Consider the following 10372-nt stretch of genomic DNA (forward strand, 5'->3'; position numbering starts at 1 on the left):
CTGGATCTTTGGTGGAATTACGAAATTGCTAGATTGTCTACTTTTAAACATTTTGCTTTGTAAGCATAAGTAACCCCTTCTTCCTGCAGTCAAGGTTTCTGTTACTTGCAGCCAAAAACGATCTCAAGTGAGAGAAAGAAAAAAGTCATACAAAAATGAAACTAAACCATAATCATTAACAATAGCCAGTCTCAAAGATATGCTTATCTTAACAGGATGCTCATATAACAAGGGAAAAATAGCAAACTAGTACTTGGTTTATTTTACAAGTGCTAATTAAAACAACTGTCGTGCATCATTTTATATCAATTAAATTAGCAAAATAAATAAAGGCAATAAAAGTAAATACTGATTAGATGGCTGCAGAGAAACAGTGCTTATCACTTATTAAACTAGTTTATTCTCCAACAGACAGTCTGCTATCACCAGGGCTATCACTTTAAGCCTATACAAATGACACTCCTGGCATGTGCAACATACAGCTCTATGTCTATGACATAGCTCTAAAAATCTATGAGATTTTTCCTACTTTCTCAATCTGCTTTGCAGCCTCTTCCTCCCATGCCCAACCTCTGAAAGTAAGAGGACCCCAGGGCTTGGTCCTGAGTACTGTTTTTACTTTCTGTCTCTAGGATGAACTCATCCAGCCCTGTGTCTTTAAATATTATTTATAAGCCAATGAGTCCCAAGTCGTAATTTTAGCCCTAACCTGAAGTTCCACACTCGTGTATCCAACTGCCTACTTGCTATTTTCACTTGAATGGCTAATGAGCACCTCTAACCTAAGGTGTCCAAAACTCTCGAGTCCACCTATCCAACCTGTTACATCCCAGTCTTCCTAACTTGCGGTCCATGGCAGCACCGTCTAGCCAGTTGCTCAAGCCAAAAGCCAAGGAGTCATATTTAATTCCTCTTCCCTTTACACACTTTAAATCTATCAGCAGGTCCTGTGGGGCCCACCTCCAGACTATTTCCCATACCTATCCTTGCTTTCTTGACCACTACGCTGAGGTAAGCGCCTCATCCCTCGCATAGACCCCTACAATTGCCTTCTACTAGTCTCTCTGCTTCCACTCTCACCCCTTACATTTCACTTGTACAATGGCCAAAAGGATCTTTTGAAAATAGTACTCAGATTATGTATAAAAGTCTCCAGAGGTTTCCTATATAATTAGAATAAAATCCAGACTCCTGTCCCTATGCCCAGGGGCCAGATGCCTACAAGGAACTGTGAGATCGGCCCCTGCTCGCCTTTCTGACCTCATCTTCTACCAGCCTTGCTCTTGATAACTGCTCTGCAGCCCAGGGGCCTCTGTGGTCCCCAAGCCCACCAGGCTTGACACTCCACCTCGGGGCCTTGCTGTTTTCCCTACCCGAAAGCTCTGTGTCCTGATTGTCACACGCCTGGCTTCTTCTCATCATCTACATAGGGCGGCCATATGGTTGTGTGTGGAGCGCCCAAGAAGTAGGGATGGAAATCCATCTCTGAATCACCAAAAAGGCGCTGGCTTGAGGATGCGTGGAGTGAGAGGAGCCTGCTTCTGATTCCAAAGACACTGATGGATGACCAAACCCTGTGCCCGTGATGCTTGTCCTCTGGGAGTGGGGGCCTTTTTCTAATCAAAATATTATTTCTTATGTCTAAGGAGAAGGGAGAACTAACAATCACTGGGCACTTACTTTACATCCATGTCTCATGTAAACCTCACAAAAACACGATGGACTTAGTATTATTGTCCTTATTTTACATGTTAGACACTGAGATTGAGAGGGGTGAATTGTTAATCCAGACTTAAAATTGCACTCTAATTTCATTGCACCATACTGTCTCTAAAGACGATGAAGCAAGAACTCACTTGGAAACTTCCATTTTTTTCATGTTTTAATTCTACTTATTTTATGATTTTGGTAGGAAAGTTAGAAAAGTCTATGAAGGCCCAGCTATAGTCATTAAGAATAAGTTACTATTAGGGGCTGACCTGGTGGCATAGTGGTTAAGTTCAGTCACTCTGCTTCCACAGCCCAGGGTTCATGGGTTCAGATCCCGGGCATGGACCTCCTCATCTAGCCATGCTGTGGCAGCATCCCACATACAAAATAGAGGAAGATGGGCACAGACGTTAGTTCAGGGACAATCTTCCTCACCAAAAAAATAAATAAATAAGAATAAGTTACTATTACTACAAAACATACCCCACCTATACACCTTCCAGGTGATAAATTAAGGTCAGTGTGAAATCCAGTAAAATCTGCCATTTTTCTCCTGAGTCTCCACACTCTTGGACATACAGATCTTGTCCCTCTCCTGACTTTTGTAGATACTAATTTATAGTCTATTTGGGAGCGTTATTTGTATAAACCTCTAAGATAATGACTTGTTATTAAAATTTTCTACTTGGGAATTCAAATGCAGACCAAAGAATAAAATTTATTTTTTTCTTCCTTGCTTTCTTTCTCCTTGCTGTAGGAAAAAATATAGAAGTAGACTTCAGAAGGTTGGCAAGGATTACAATTCTGTAAATTGAGTCAAGTTTTTGGTAGACGATCTTGGAAAAACTGTTTTTTGAAGGTCCCACTTGAGCTATAAAACAAGGCCTAGGCTTAGTCTGGGAAGCAGAAATAGTAAGTATTTTTCAGCTCCATTTAGCAATCTGAAGTGATTCCATTAGAATTCAGCTTCCTCTTCTAGAAATAGCGATAAATAACCTTCATATAGTGCTGATGACATGCCAAGCCCTACCCTAAGTGCTTTGCATATAGTGAGTGATTTAATCCTTCCAGCAACCCCATGGGGTATAGGTACTATTCTTATCCCTATTTTACAGATGGAGAAATTTGAGCACAAATAGGTAAGGTCTAACTGCCTAAGGTCATAAACCTGTAAGATGCAGAGCTGAAATTCAGACCCAAGCCGTTCATCTCTGGAATTCACGCTCTGGATCACCAGGGCAATATGGCCATTACACCCTCAAGTGAATAGGAGGGTAATGCTGACCACTGTTGCATTGTGATCATTAGGATTGTATGCAAACACACTGAAACTGGAAACACTGAATAAAGGCCATAATGGCACCAAGAAAACTAACAAATGTTTTTAAGAGTATGTCAATACTGCATAACCACCTTCTAGTCATTGGCTGTGTCATGGTTCCAGAAACAATGGCATGCTCAGTATTGGAAATGGGTCTGTCTAGGTGAGGTAACCTTAATATGTTCTATGAATTAAATCATATGAACTCATGTTGCTGTAGGAGCTCCCCATACTAATACCATATATTAATTTCCATAACTAGAAAGGATCCTAATAGTGGTATTTCAACAACACTTCTCTGACTTACCCATCTAAACAGTCTAACCAATTTTGGAAAATATGCTTTACAACCTTGAACAAGGCACTTCACCTCCCTGGGACTCTTTTCTTGCCTATAAAATGATATGACCTCTAAGCCTCTTTCCACATCTAACATTGAATGATTTTCTGTCCAGACCTGATGGCCTGAAAGCAGAAAGCCTGAAGTTTTTCTATTCATCATTTCTTACTATTTCAAAATCCACTCAGTAAAGCAACTTCACAGCTTCCTGAATCTGCGTGCCTTCAGATTACAATCATATTACGTTTGGCACTTGAAGTTCAAATAAAAAGCTGCCAGGTCAGCAGCAGGGAGCCAGAGGTTATAGAGAAGAAGTGATAAAGGGGGAGCTGTTCTTTCCTTAGGTGTAGACCTGCACTGCCAGTCCAGGGTGACTGGGCGAAGGGTACAGTTGACTGAGTCTAATGTCCTATCTGTGGGGCCTTTGGCAAATTACTTAACCTCTCTCTGCCTTAATTTCTCATCTGTAAAATGGAGATGATAATAGTCGATCTCATAAATTGTGGCAGAAAAATGAGTTAGAATTTGTAAGCCTGTAGAAGGATGCCTCGCACATAATACATGCTACATGTCGTTTTGTTGTTGTTGTTGTTGTTGTTTTCTATATTAAGAAAAACAAAATGAGACCCTGAAGAAGGTAAACCCTCAGAGTTTCTATGACCACTACAGGAAAGAAGCTCAGGTGCTGGCCCATAAAATGCCTCTAGCAAGTCGAATTTAATGCCAGGCCAATGGAAACTAATGCCCTCATATTGTGAAAATGCCCCCATTTCAGTTCTTTGGTTTAAACGCACATTTAAATTCCAAGCTCCTCAGGCAATATAAGGCTTCCTTACTTTTCCTCCAACTGCAAAATAAAGCTGACTACCAATTGAAAAAGGGACATCTTGGGTAAGATCTGATCTGTTTCTCCTCCTATAATCTCCCTCCCTTTTCAAGGAATAACAATAATAGTAGCAAACACTTACAGAGGCAGAGGTTAAGTAACTTTCCAAGGTCACAGAGCTAAGTGGTGGAGCCAGAATTATTCAAACCCGGGCAGTCTGGCTCCAGAGTGTGTGCTTGTGTGCTGGTAACCACAACCTTTGGCTGCAACACAGACTACATTCAGTGTGTGTGTGTGTGTGTGTGTGTGTGTGTGAAGAAGAGAACAAAGGTATACCCTAAAGGATTTGAGAGGAATGCCTGCTGGATTATTGAAAAATACACTCTCACAGTGTACAAACAGGACATCTGACTCCGAATCGTGCTAAACGTAGACTTCCCATACACCACCTCAAGAAAGAAGTTGCAGACACATGATCAGGGAGGGCCTTCAGCAGCCCAGTAAATTAGTTCCATGCAACTCACAATCCTCCCGGTACCCTGGCCGGCCGTGGCAGCCACAAGGACAGCAGGTCCTATCACTCAGGAAGAGAAACCAGGCGAGAGGCAAACGGGAGGCATGGAACACAACCTGAGGCAAGTCAGCTGCCAACAATAGCTTGGAGGTAACAGCAGGGACATCCCAAACTGGAGCACAGCTATGAGGCCTGAGGACGCCCAGCGAGCAGGAGGCAAAGGGGCAGAATCACAAACAGCGGGTGTGTGAACCTCACGCAGCAGCCGCCGCTACTGCAGCCAGATAGCGTAAGGAAAGCCTCCAACGTCAGCCAGCAGCTCTTCTGAGACATCTGAGTTCCCAGAAACTAGTAAAAGGTGCAAGAAGTAGGAGAAAGAGCACTGTCTAGGATTCGGGAGACTTAGGGCCCAGTCCTAGCTGGCTGTGTGCCCTGGTCCCCTTCCCCAGGGCCCTATTTCCTGTGAGAACATTAAACTGGAGGTTGTGGGTAAATGACTTGGAGAGTTGAAGTTTGGTAAATTGGTTAAGAGACTTTGGTAATCATCTGTGTGTGAGGAAAGAAGCATCCAGACTAGAGTGGTGGCAGCGATTTTGCTAAACAACAAGAGTTTTCCCCCACAATGGGTAGGCGAATTCTTCCGAGTCAGCCCAATAGATTTGAAGGAATGACCCATCCCACTCCTTTTGGAAAATATTTTTGCTGTATGTTCAAGATTATCTCAGTCCAGAAATTTTATATTGATAGATCAGCCTCACTTAGAAGTGCAAATTAAGATAACTCTGCATATCATTTTATAACAATTACATTAGCAGCAACACCAACAAAAAAGCAAGTCATTATAAAACCCAATGTTGAGAAAGATTCAAAGAAGCCCACTTTTCCAACGCCAAGGACAGGAGGAGGTGGTACTTTTTCTTGAAGGCAACCTGAATACAGAATAAGAACCATAAAAATGACCATAGCCTTTGGCACATTAATATTCTTAGAAATTTATTTTGAGAAAATAATTTTAAATGAAAGATATTTTACAAGATTTTTATGGCAATGTTATTTGTAGTAGCTCCAAAGTAGAAACACCCAAAATAAATTCACTGACATGGAAACGGTACAGATAACTATGATGGATTCAGTGAAAAACTACTAGTATAAGGACAAATATATATAAAGAGTTTTTTAAATCTTGTAAAGAGAAAAAAGTACACACATATGAGGCTGGAACAGAAGGGATTTCTAGGGAATAAAATCAGAAGAGGGTAGAGGAGAGGGTTTCATTTGGGCAGAATGTAGGGTTCATGAAGGACGAAGGTAGATGCAGCTCCACTTGGAAGGGGCACCAGTGCGAGGACCAACGTGGATGAGGTGTGTGGATTCAAACACAAACCAAGACCCAGAAAGCGTGAGAAGCCATGGTCATAAACAATTAGTTTATGCGTTTTCCTATCCGATGAGTTGAAATTGTCAATCGCAATGGGAAAACTTGTACATGGTTTAGTAGGACACTAATTAGAAGACTGTAGAATGAGTCATCAAAGAGAAGGTGGGCAAGGGGCAGAGTTAGTTACCTAAATGGGAAAAAGGGTCAATGATGAGACTTCTCTCTGCTCTTCAAGTGAGGGGATAACTAAAGACATCTCTGAAGCAGGAAGCTGGCATGCAGGCCCGTTGCTCAAAGGGAGCAGGGCTCTGAGCAGGAAATGGCTAAGACGGTCTTTCTAGTTGTCAAAGGAAGTTGATGTAATGAAGATAGGACTCCGGGAAAATATTGCTCAATTATTAAGACCAAATACTTCGGATCACCTCTGAAGAAGAAGCCCAGATGGTATCTTAGAACAAAAAGGTAAGAGGTGGAGAGGATTAGATGAAATAATGTGTGTCAAGTGCTTTGCCAACCCAGAAAGCCTTTATAAATACTTGTCCTGGAGACTAGGGCTTCACTTTAAAAAAAAAAAAAATGACTTCAAAATTAGCCAGTACGTTCTTTAACTACAATCCTAACTCAACAGATGATTTTATAAATTCTTATAGCTCTAATTTTGAACAGGTGATGGTAAAACTATAATCTTCTTTCTATTCAGAGCTACAATTTATCTTGACTATGTAACCATGTTGGCTCTTTTCAGTAGATTTTGGTGATCTATAAGCCAGCCATAATTAAATTGATCATGTTGTGAATTAGTATAATAATCTAAAAACACCAAATCAACCATGATTGGCTCAATGATATTTGTAGTCTGAATATTTTAAATCACATGACCACTCATTCATTCATTCATTCATTCAGGATAATCACAAGAGAAGCACTGTGTCTACGTAAGTAGGGTAAATTTGGGAAGACAATAGAAAGATACAGAACACTATAGACTAAAGAGAAATGTGAAAGGAGGGCTACATTCTATGAACTGTTTTTTCTGCTGATCGCAATGAGCAAACAACTTACATCTTTTCAAAGAACAACATCTGATCTTTCTTGCCTAAGCTTAGCTTTCGGCTTCAGGAAGCCTGCTGAATTATGCTAACTATATGCTTGCACTTACACGCACTTACATGTTTCCGTAATGTGTGGCTCACCAGGGCCAACAGTCAGCTTCTACCTCATGCCTCAGGGATATCACATTTCAGCTCATGTTGTTTGAATCCTGTATACCTCCCCTCCTGCTGTACTAAAATGAACACTTGCCATTTGGGGTCTAGGGTTGTTTTCTTTCTCTACTGTTGTTAAACCTCACCTGTTATCATTAAGCCCAGATGTATGAAGGTATAAAGGAGCACTTCTAGCTGGGAAAGGTAGTTATCTTGTCTAGATACCAGTTTTATCCGTGTGATGAAAGTACCATTTCATTTTTGATGGCCTTCATTTAGCATTTATCCCTGGGGCTGGGTTTTATGTTGCCTTTATAAACACTCACACACACACACACACACACACAAAGAGCCTAGTTCTTTTTAGGCACTTCTCCAGCTGTGAGTTTAGCAAGGCTTCCTGCTAATGGGGAGACAGAATTACAGCTCCAAACATTCCCCTGCCACTGATCCAGAACATGTGTTATCATATCACACACTGAAAATTGATTCGAAATCCCTGCCAACAGGGCACAGTCTGCATTCCAAACAGCTAAGGCCCTGAGACAGTGAATTGTAAGATAGAAATATGCCATGCTTCCTCCTTTAATTTGGTATAAGCATGAATAAGCTTGCTAAACATATGTGCTTCTTAGAATATGTCTTTTTTTCTGAAAACATAGAACAGCCTATGAAATCTCCATACCTTGGTGACAATAGACTTATCTTGAAGATCCCCAGGCCCCTCAACTTTTAATGTCACTTTCAATCTCTTGGTGAAGGTTGGTTAACGGGAAACAGGGCAAGACAGAGGGGGGCTCATATTTAAGATAGTAAAGTGACTCTCATTCAACTGATGAGAGACATAAACAGTCTGACTATGAGAGTCTCAGGGGAGTAGAAGTCTAGGATTTCAAATGCTACATAAACAGTTGCAAAATCTCTGCAATCACTCTAGAAATGAACTCCTAGCACAAATGGCAAGGCAAGAGATAAACACATATTTTCAGTTCTGTGCTATCCCGTATTGACCTGAGTTACTGTCAACTTAATCCTTATTTGAAGTAAGTGTGTAGATTAGCAAACAAACATGGCTAAAACTTGTCTTTATTTTTGTGCCTATGGAGGACTGGAGAGAGCAAGTGGGGAGAGGGAGTTAAGTGTCACCAGCAACCTGGCTTTGGGAACATCTTGGGGGTAAGCAAGGAGGTTGGTTGAATCTCCTCAAAGTCCCCAGCTCCACAGTGTCTGAAGAGCTGCCCCTTGGTTACCATGGTGATACCATTCTACTCCAATAATTTCACCTGACAAGGTCTCTATTGTTCCTCACTCTTGGACATTGGCCCATCCCACTCTTCTTTGATCCAACTCTTCCTCATTAGAGTCTAAGAAGTAGCCACATATGCACATATAGGAACAGGAAGTTAATGGTTTGTGACAAATGGGTTCATGCTGGAGGGTGAATTGCCAGAGCAAGTACTCAAAACTTTATACAAGAGGGTTCTGCATATTTTCAAATCAAATCTCACCATATATGGAAGAGTGCTAATGTAATGGTGGCGTGGCCTGGTTTTCCCCAAATGTATTAGCTAGTACTAACTAATAAAGTCTGGCTAGCTGCAAAATTACCCCCAAATTATTTTCAAGTTGGTCTAGGACAATGAAGACATTACTCCACTAACCTTCAGGAGGACTGCCTCCAGGACCAGCTTATGGTCAACCAGCTGAGTGACTTCAGGCAAGCCACTGACACTCTCTAGGTCTCTAGTTCTTTAAGAACAAAATGGAGGAGGTGGGCTGCTGTCGCATCCTGAAGATCTCTGCCAGGTCTCAAATCCAATGATTCTTTTCCTTATTGGTCCTTTCTTCTCTGAGACGAAAGATTTTACTGTACATTTCTAGGTTGCTTTGTTTGATCTTGCTAATTTAAAACCTTTAAAGGGAGGCGGCCCAGTGGCAGAGTGGTTAAGTTTATGTGCTCTGCTTTGGCGGCCTGGGGTTCACCTATTTGGGTCCTGGGCATGGACCTACACACTGCTCATCAAGCCATGCTGAGATGACATCCCACATAGAAGAACCAGAAAGAACTACAACTAGGATATACGACTATGTAGTGGGGCTTTGGGGAGAAAAAAAGACAAAGAAAAAAGGATGAAGACTGGCAACAGATGTTAGCTCAGGGCCAATCTTCCTCACCAAAAAAAAAAAAAAAAAAAACTTTAAGGAATGAAAACAACAGTGTTTGAAGGAAGAGTGTATATTATCAAAATAAAGGAACTCTAACCTTATTATATAATTTTAAAAAGGTGTAATTATGTCGAAGGGAGAGGCAATATGTAAGATTAAAATAGGAAAGAATAATCCAAGTCTACTTAAGTATAATAGGTGTTTTCATTTCCTGAAAAGCCAAATTATGATTAAAAGCTATAAAACTAGATTTAAATTCTATAGCAATAAAAGTAGATTCTTCTTAAATATCAAGACATAATTCTATGTATTAAAAGTCCCTCTTCAGAAATGTTCTCCTGTGTTTATTTCTACTTACTCTATTCCAACAGATATCACGGGCAGCATTTTGCTGTAAACGCCACTAACTATAAGCACTTGGATTCATTGACCTGAACCCCAAGCCAGAATGTTGGAACTCTCTAGAAGGAAGGAGGTCTGCCCCAGTTGGTTATGAGCTCAGAGTATTTGAGAACCATTTGTAGAAGGGCTGGAGAAATTTCTCCCATGTAATTTGGAGGAGGGCATGGGTGGTGATGGTGCAAGTAGCAAACAGGAACAGATGCACTTTTAAATAGGGAGGTCAAGGTTGGCCTCATTAGAAAGATGACATCTGAGCAGGAGTCAGCTTTGCAGGTATCCAGGGGAAGAGCATTCCAGGCAGAGTACAGCCAGGGTCCTGTGGCTGGCGCAGTGTGAGAGAAAGGATGGAAGATGAGCTCAGGGCACAAAGGGCAGAGTGGGTATCAGGCAGATTGTACAGTGCTTCAAGAGCCATTGTCAATGCTTTGAAATAGGCTTTTACTTCACAAAAAGATGTAGAGCCACGAAGGGTTGTAAGCAGAGTGACCTGATCTGATGTACGTTTCAGGG

Source organism: Equus caballus, chromosome 2, assembly GCF_041296265.1.
Source record: "Equus caballus isolate H_3958 breed thoroughbred chromosome 2, TB-T2T, whole genome shotgun sequence".
Taxonomy (NCBI): domain Eukaryota; kingdom Metazoa; phylum Chordata; class Mammalia; order Perissodactyla; family Equidae; genus Equus; species Equus caballus.